This window comes from Oratosquilla oratoria, chromosome 2, assembly GCF_046742065.1.
Source record: "Oratosquilla oratoria isolate Oo_2021 chromosome 2, ASM4674206v1, whole genome shotgun sequence".
NCBI classification, from domain to species: domain Eukaryota; kingdom Metazoa; phylum Arthropoda; class Malacostraca; order Stomatopoda; family Squillidae; genus Oratosquilla; species Oratosquilla oratoria.
In genome coordinates, this window is record NC_134778.1 from 20,390,445 (window position 1) to 20,400,444 (window position 10,000).

Consider the following 10,000-nt stretch of genomic DNA (forward strand, 5'->3'; position numbering starts at 1 on the left):
GAGGTATTCATATGGGACAAGGGCTTTAACAAAGGTGATGCGGACCAGACCATCATATTAAAACAATAAGGCAAGACTCGCAGTAATGGAATGTAATTGGACAAATGTAGACTTAAAAGGAGATAGGCAAGAACGGGTTTATAAATAGAGTAGTTACCGAATGGGATAGATTTTCCCACCATATAGCAAGCTAGAAATTATCAGCTGTTTAAGAGAAAATTACATAAATTTATGGATAGTTCGGGTATTTGTCTCTAATTACTACCCTCATTTTTCTCCCAGTCAGGAAATCTTCCTTCCATTCCAATAATTTCCTCCGATGCCACCTATTGATTCTATTTTTCTTATTAATTTCTTGTGTGGTACCTTATCAAATGCATTGTGTGTGTGTGTGTGTGTGTGTGTGTGTGTGTGTGTGTGTGTGTGTGTGTGTGTGTGTGTGTGTGTGTGTGTGTGTGTGTGTGTGTGTGTGTGCATGTGTGTGTGTGTGTGTGTGTGTGTATTCACTTGGTCTTTGGATCACGTGTTGGACTCGTGATCGACAGCTATTTCCCTCCTGGAAGAGAGCTCAGAGCTTGTAGGTCCGATCTATGGGTAATGCTATGACCTTACACACACACACACCCAACTCCCCGCCCACGAGATTCAGAGTAACGACCCGAAGCGCAGCGGTACCGAAATAATTTCGGCCCTGGGCAGGATTCGAACCAAGAACTAAGGGCCACTATAGTAGCAGTTCAGCGCTCTACCAACTGCGCCACCGAGAGAGAGAGAGAGAGAGAGAGAGAGAGAGAGAGAGAGAGAGAGAGAGAGAGAGAGAGAGAGAGAGAGAGAGAGAGAGAGAGAGAGAGAGAGAGAGAGAGAGAGAGTGCGTGTGTGTGTATTCACCTCGGATCTGCTGCAGTCTCTGTCGAGACAGCCAGACACCACCCTACGGCAGTGAGCTCAGAGCTCATTATTTGCCGATCTCTGGGTAGGTCTGAGACCACTCACACACCACACACCGGGACAGCAAGGTCACAACTCCTTGACTAACGTCCCGTACCTACTCACTGCTAGGTGAACAGGGGTTACACGTGAAAGGAGACAAACCCAACTTATCTCCGCCCGGCCGGGGAATCGAACCCCGGTTCTCTGGCTTGTGAGGCCAGTGCTTTACCACTCCGCCACCGAGCCGTGTGGCGTGTGTGTGTGTGTGTGTGTGTGTGTGTGTGTGTGTGTGTGTGTGTGTGTGTGTGTGTGTGTGTGTGTGTGTGTGTGTGTGTGTGTGTGTGTGTGTGTGTGCGTGCGTGCGCGCGCGCGCCTGCGTGCGTACGTGTGCGTGTAAAGTAAGTTTATTGCCTTTATCTACAGACACACCAATAGCACAAAGCGTGTCACGGTTTGTCGAGTCTAACTCCTAAGACAGACCGATTTAAATTAAAATACTGCTAAAGTAATGAGTATAGATTAATTAATTATCAGTAAAAGCATATGGGTGGACTCAACAAAACATAAAATATTAGTCAGATTGCAATAGGTACATTACCATCACTGAAGTTACAATGAAGACAATATAATATCAAAATCCTAACATAAGTACGGTGCTTCTAAATTTAGACACGTACCAAAATCTTTTAACTCCATTTTTAAATTTGATTGAATTACCTCCTCTAACCAGGACTTTGTATATCCCAAAGCAGATTACTGAAAAAAAAAATATGGACCAAAATTTATGATACTACTTTTATATAGTTTAGTCCTGCATACAAGTACAGATAAATTTACATAATTACTCCTGGTATTACAAGAACGCCCTCTAAATTTGAACACTGAAGTGAAATCCATTGTTTTAAAGATAAATAGCAAAATGAAGTATTTGTGTATGAAAGATAGTTTTTAAATGTTCCTAGATTTGTATATTTCATCTGTTGAATAAATTTTCTTTTTATTGAAAATACATCGAAAGAACTTGTTTTTATGAAATGGTTAATTTATCTAAAAATGATGGCCAAGCTTTTGCTCACAACGAAACACAATTTTTAAGATGTGTATAGAAAAGGGTGTAGCATAAACTCATCATAGATTCCTCAGTTAAAACATGAAGAACTCTGTATAAGATACATGCTATTTTCGATAGCTTTAGATAAACTTTACTAATATATATATTCCAATTTAAATTTTCATCAACTTTAACACCTAGAAATACGGTAGAGTGGCCTTGGGTTAATTGTTCACCATTTAACATTATATACATACATACATACATACATACATACATATATACATACAGCAAAGGTTTTTTTCTCCTTTGCAAGGAAGGTAGCTAAAGTCAAAATGCATAATTTCATTTCCACCCATTTCATCCCCATATACTCCACTCCTATTCAAGACCCCTCCCTCCCTCTCATATTGGCTCCCCCGGATCAGAAGCGATGCAGCAAGAGACAGCACATCCACAGCAAGGTTGCTTTATTTAATCGGCGACATCCCCCCCCCCCTCCGTCCCCTCATGCAGTAACATTGAAGACGGGGAGATCCCTTGGGACTGCGTCAAAATATCATTCACACATAACCACTCCCTAACCCTCCATCTATCCCTCACCCACTCCCTTCCATGTATCACAATGTCATCCACACACACCCATTCTCTACTGACCGCTTTCTTCTGCCCTCTCCCTTCCTTCCTCAACAGACATTCCCCTCTTGCTCAACGCCCCTTTTGCCCTATCCATCCATATCATCCTCGATCGTCCCCTCATGCTCACTCCATTCACCTCTGGCTCCCACACTTCTTTTACTAATCTTTCTTCACGCATTCTTTCCATGTGTCCAAACCATACCCAATACTCTTTCATCAACCCTATCTCCCATCTCCTTTTCCACCCCCGCTCTCCTCCTCACCTCCTCGTTTCTCACTCTACCCAACCCTGTAACCCCCACCATACTTCTCAGACATTTCATCTCAAACACATTTAAACTCTTCCTCTCTTATGTTCCATGTCTCGGCACAATCAATCCTTCATGCAATCTTCTCTTAGCATTGATTCCCAAATGTCTATTTCTATTTCTCCTTTTAACAATGCAGTGGGGAAAATCTATCTTATAAACCTATTTTGAAAGAATATCTAATCTGTTTTGTTAACATTAAGTTTCAAGTTATATGTTTTAATCCAATGGTAGATATTACTTAATTCGGTGCAATGCACCTGTAATTACATCTTTCAATAATAACGTAGTAACATCACACGTAAACAGTAAAGTCAATTTTGGAACTAGAATTAGATATATCATTTATATATAAAGTATGGGCCCTAAAACAGATCCTTGTGGTACACCTTTGCTTATTATTTTAACTTACGAATATGCTTTATTACAATAGACCCGTTGTTTTCTGTTACTCAAATAGCTCTTAAATACTTAATGCATAACCCCTCTGACTCCTACATGATTTAATTTACAGAGCAGAATATTGTGATCTATAGTCTCAAATGCCTTGGATAGGTCAAGGAAAATGCCAAGAAGAAAATGTTTCTCCTCCAAGTATTTATACACGTGACTCACAAATTGTAAAATAGTCGTTAATGTTGAATAAGGGCTCTTAAAACCTTACTGTTATTTAAGGAAGAGGGTCTTATCTCCAGGATATGACATGAAACGTGAACACATTATCTTCTCATATATTTTGAATGCTGGGAGGATAGAAATTGGTCGATAATTGTTTATTGCCTTTTCATCACCTGATTTAGATACGGGCACTACTTTAGCTTGCTGTAATTGATCTGGAAAATACCCTGTTCTTAGAGAAAGATTAATTGTGCGAGTCTAGGGAACACTTATTAAATCAAATGAAGATTTTAGTAATGTTGGAGGTATATCATTATACAGTATCACTGGTGCATTAGTCTGAAAATAATTTAAAACACGTTTATCTTCATACCTATCAGTGGGCAACATGTATACTGAGAATTCTGGAGCATTTGCAAGATAATTCCTGTAACTAAGATTTGTAGTATCAACATGTATGTTGTTTTTTCAAAAAACGTTCATTAAATGTACTCGAAATGTCCATGTAAGGAGGATTTAATGCAATGTTACTCTTATCAACAGAACTTGTTTTTCCTAATAATGAATTAAGTACTTCTCATTGTTTTTTTTTTTTCTATTACATTGATTACAATATGTAACACGATATTTGTCTTTGACAGGCAAGTATTCTTTTTCTACTATTTTCATTGCAAAACAATAGAAAATGTCTATTATTCCTTTCAAAATTTGCTTTTGTGACTTTCACCATGTTCACTATTTTTGAACAGAAAAAGAAATCATAATTTTACATTACTGAAACGATTGTTTAGGATTAAGAATTTTTTTCTTGATTTGTGTGAATACAACAAACCACTTTCACGTATGAGCCCCCAAATATAGTCTCATCCTGTTTTCTTTGAAGGATCCCTGGTATATCTGTTCAGAGCTCATTATATCTTGGTGGAAGCGCTCCCCTTGCTCCTCTGAATATGTTCCCATATTCTCCTTGAAATTGTCGAGGTGAGCATCTAGGATATGGACCTTCAAGGACATTCTGCAACCCAGCCCATCTCACCATAGCTTTTCACTAAAGCTTCAACCATTTCCTTATAGTTATCTGCCTTATTCTCATTTTTTCTCCTATTCTACGAGCTTCTGTAGAAATTCTGAGTACTCCATAATTTTCCTTATTTGTGGCCCAACAAAGATACCAGCTTTCACATTTGCCTCTGAAAGCTTAGAAAAGAAGTCTTGAAGATATTTGAAGGCAGCAGACTCCTTGTCAAGAGCTATAACAAACTGTTCCATGAGACTCAGTTTGATGTGTAGTGGAGGAAACAAAACCTTTTGGGGATTCACCAATACTCGTAGCTCATGTTTGATATTGTGTGTTCCCATTGCAGTGTGAGTCCTTGGAGGCCAGCACCTTCTTTGGTAATGTGCTCTTCTGTCTCTACTGTTCCTAAGGCAAAGAAAACATGGATTCTTGGTAAAACCGGTAAAACCTTGCAGTCCCATCAATAAAGACACCATCTTGAAGTCTCCAATAACTCCCCAGCCATACTTGTTGTAGTTCAAAGTGTCCAGTAGAAGCTTTACACTGCTGTAGTCCTCCTTAACATCCACAGAATGAGCAAGAGGCAGATATGGGTACTTGTTTCCATTGTGCAAAAGGACAACTTTCAGGCTTTTAGAGGAACTGTCAGTGAAAAATTTCCATTCATCTGTATTGCAAGCAATTCCATTAGTATCAAATAAGCATGATACATGATTGCAATAGCAGAGCCTGTCCTCCTTTGCAAAGAAGATGTAGAAATGTTTGTGATGTTTTCTTTGGCTGAGTCGCTTGCACACTGTCATCAAGTCAATCCCATTACTTCAGCCTTGAAATCAAAAGGTCACCATTTCACTTTGTCAAATCAAAATTTCTAATGAGGTTATTGGGGTCTTTTTGGTTTGAGTAATAAGGATTCCTCCCAACTGCAACTGTATCTGTGATGTCACAGTCTTCCTCTCTGTTTAGCTCATCTTCTGACTTGCTGTTTTCTTCTGATAGTTGATTTCTTTCTGGAGGAGCTGGTACAGGAAGATCAGCACTGTGTACAGTAGTACTGGCGCAATGGAAGCTGGAATTTCTGGATAGAGAACAGCGGCTGCATTTTTCCCAAATCTTTGTTTGGAAGGATTCACCATGCGGAAAAAGCAGTCAGTCGAGTGATCAGTAGGTTCCCGCCATATCCTAGGAAGAGCAAAATTCATGGCTCTGTTTTCCCCATGTGTAGCAGAATGCATCTGGAGGAGGGATGCAGCCTCTTGATGCCATTTCATCTCTTGTGATGTGTCTTCTCAGGCAAACAAAGCAGAACTGATTGGTGGCCTTCAAGCCCCAACATTTATATTGTCAAGCAGTATTCTAGAATATTCTTATTCTTTCTAGAATGTGTTCTAAAATGTTCTCAATCTTTCTAGAATATTCTTGAACCTACTTTAGAACATTCTGAATCATTCTCGAAAGTAATTGTAGACTCTAGAAGATTCTTGAGTATTCTACAGATTTCTACTGTATTTTAGAAATTCCTGGAATATTCTGGGAATGTTTACATTAAATAGAATGTTCTTAAGTATTCTAGGAACTTCTGAAAAATGGCATAACTTTCTGGAACATCTAAGAAGATTTCTGAAATGTAAGCAAATTCTTCTAAATATGAGAAATTTCTTTCTAGATCTGGTCTTATTCAAGTAAAAAGAATTAGAATACTTTACATTGAAAATCCATGTGAACAAGTTGTATAGACACGGTAAAGGAAACATGGACTGGAGGTGAAGCTTTATTCCTGACGTTTCGTCTAACGACTTTCTCAAAGGAATGAGCATACTAGAAACATACAGAGATTATAAACTTAATCTCTGTATGTTTCTAGTATGCTCATTCCTTTGAGAAAGTCGTTAGACGAAACGTCAGGAATAGAGCTTCACCTCCAGTCCATGTTTCCTTTACCGTGTCTATAATACTTTATATTCTTTCTTTATTTTAATTTATTTGCAACATTTCAAAAGCAGTTAAATAAGCAATTGAGTTTTTTCAGAGGTCTTTACCTAACATGAAAACTAATATTAACCCATACTCTAATGAAATAAGGCAAAAATAATGGTTTGGGTCCAAGGACAAGACAAAAAAAAAAAGGAAATTACGTTACCTAGTGTTATTAGTTCATTGCTGTTTATAACATAGTTGTTGTTTTATTTTACTTTATTTTTTTTTGCCGTTCTCTATGATGATAGTTTATTTCTGCATTATCTATGCGACTCTAGATAGGTAAGAGGCCATTTTCTAGCAAGTCATTTTATTTATTTTATTTTATTTTATTTTATTTATTTATTTATCTATTTTTTTTTTTTTCAATGCAAACCTTTAGAGCTTGTGTAATATGGCGAATGATTTCTTTCTTTAAAATCTGCTTCGCTGTCTTAATGGGAAAATGTTTCTCAAATATCTTAAGATAAGTAATATAGGAGGAGACGATGGACCGAAACCAGTGGAAATGACTAGCGAGGAACGGCGACTCCATCCGATAATGGGAAACGTCAACAGGAATAGAAGAAGAAAGAATATAGAAAATATCAAGGGACTCTTTTGGACGAGTTGAAATAATGACATCATTCCAATTTTCTAAATCAAGTTCGTTAATAAATTGCTGAAGAGTGAATAAAGATATAAATCGTTTTCTAATATGTATATATATATATATATATATGTATATATATATATATATACATTTGTATATATATATATATATATATGTGTGTATATATATATATATATATACATATGTATATATACATAGATATACATATACTGTATATATATATATACATTTGTATATATATACATATATATGTATATATATATATACATATGTATATATATATATGTATATATATATACATATGAATATATGTATATATATATACATATTTATATGTATATATATATATGTATATATATATACATATGTATATATATATATATATATACATATATATATATATATATATATATATATATATATTGCTGATAACCACAGGGAAAAAACGGAAAAGAAAACTAGAATTCCCAAGCGCTTTCGTGATATTTCACATCTTCAGGGGATTACAACAAAGAAAATTGTCACATAGGTATATAAGAGGTAACTTATGAACGTAAGTTTAGGCTTATATAAACTTGATAGTTTCATTGTGAACAAATCGTTGATTGTGTAGCAGCTCACGGTGTGTGTGATACGCTCTGTGTGTGATACGCCTTGATACGCTCTGGGAAAAAATTGTCTTGTGTGACCTCACATATTCCTGTCTTGTCTACTACTTTTTTTTATATACGTTCCTACCCTTTGTCATTCTGTATTCCTTGAAAATGTCTGGATAGACGAAAACGTTCGGACCATAGTGTCTTATTTACCGAGTGGTTTTCCGCGAAATATATATATGTATATATATATATATATATATATATATATATATATATATATATATATTTATATGTATATATATGTATACACACACACACACACACACACACACACATATATGCATATATATATATATACACACACACACACACACACACACACACACATATATATATATATGTGTGTGTGTGTGTGTGTGTGTGTGTGTGTGTGTGTGTGTGTGTGTGTGTGTGTGTGTGTGTGTGTGTGTGTGTGTGTGTGTGTGTGTGTGTGTGTGTGTGTGTGTGTGTGTGTGTGTGTGTGTGTGTGTGTGTGTGTGTGTGTGTGTGTGTGTGTGTGTGTGTGTGTGTGTGTGTGTGTGTGTGTGTATTATCCATCTGGACAGATGAAGATAGGAGGGTGGTAAAGAAACACACAAGTCAGAGATGAGTTTATTTCTCTAACGTTTCGGCTATTTACACCTTCTTCAGAGAGACTAAGTAGTACAAGGGGGTTATAAGATTATATATCGTCCGGAGGACGTCTCCTAGTTAATGGCCTGGTGGACGACCGGGCCGCTGACGATTGATCCGTGGATGGTTAGTCCGCTGACGATTGATCCGCGGACGATTGATCCCCGGACGATTGATCCGCTCTATGTTCCGCCTCCTCATTTTCCTTTGGCCAGTCGTGTACTGCTAATTCCGCCCCTATTTTAGACCAACTGATAAACCCTTTTCTATTATTTATACATTCTTCCTTATTAATATATGCTGCTTCCATTGCTTTCCTGATTTTCTTACTCATTCCTGTGTGAATTGTTTTTATGTTATTCCAGTCCGGTAGATGTCCATACTCCTCTGCGTGTACTACTATAGCCTTTGATGTTCTGTGATGTCTTAAGTCTGATTTGTGTTGTGTCATTCTTACCTTAGTCCCCTTACTCGTTTCTCCATAGTAGGCTCGTTGGCAATCACCACATGAAATTTTGTACACTGTGCTTTCTTTGTTGACCTGATCAGTCCTGATCTCACCTTTATGACCGACCAAGTCTTTAATCTTCTCTCCTGAAGTGACGGCAATGTTCATTCCTGTTTTTTGTAAGTATTTGGTAATGTTGTTGGCTGTTTTTGAATTAGGAAGTACTAGAAATTTTCTTGTGTCTCTGTCCGTATTTTCGCTCCTGTCATTTTTTTTTTCGTCTCATTATTCCTTTTGCTTTGTGTTTTAGTTTTAATATTAATCCCCTTGGGTAACCCAGTTTCATGAATGAATCCATAATGTATTTATTCTCTTCTTCTAAATGTTCTTGGCTGCAAATTCTTAATGCCCTCAAGAAGAATCCTATTATTACGCCTGATTTTGTCCTGTCATTGTGTGCAGAGACATAGTGTATGTAATCACCTTTGTTCGTAGGTTTTCTGTATACAGTAAACTTTGGACCTTCATCATTCCTCCATATCATCGTGTCTAGAAATGGTAATTTCTTTTCTTCTTCTTTTTCTATCGTGAATTGTATATTTTCATGCACGTTATTCAGTCTTCGTAGTTTGTTTTCTAAATTCGTCCCTCTTGGATAAATGGAAATCACATCGTCAACGTAGCGGTACCAGGTAGAGTTTCTTCCCATTATTTTAATATATTCATCCCTTTCCATTAATTCCATAAATAAAGAAGCCATTACGGCACTGAGCGGGGAGCCCATTGCCAGTCCCTGATGTTGTCGATATACCTTCCCGCTGAATTTGAATGGATCAAAACTGACGCACAATGAAATGAGCTTGATGTAATCAGACTTGGATACTGGTAGTTCGTTCTCACTAATCTTGTCTACTGCCTCTTTTACTGCTTCCATAGCTCCTTCTTTTGGTCCACCTCTTGGTCCACCAGGCCATTAACTAGGAGACGTCCTCCGGACGATATATAATCTTGTAACCCCCTTGTACTACTTAGTCTCTCTGAAGAAGGTCTAAATAGCCGAAACGTTAGAGAAATAAACTCATCTCTGACTTGTGTGTTTCTTTACCACCCCCATATATATATATATA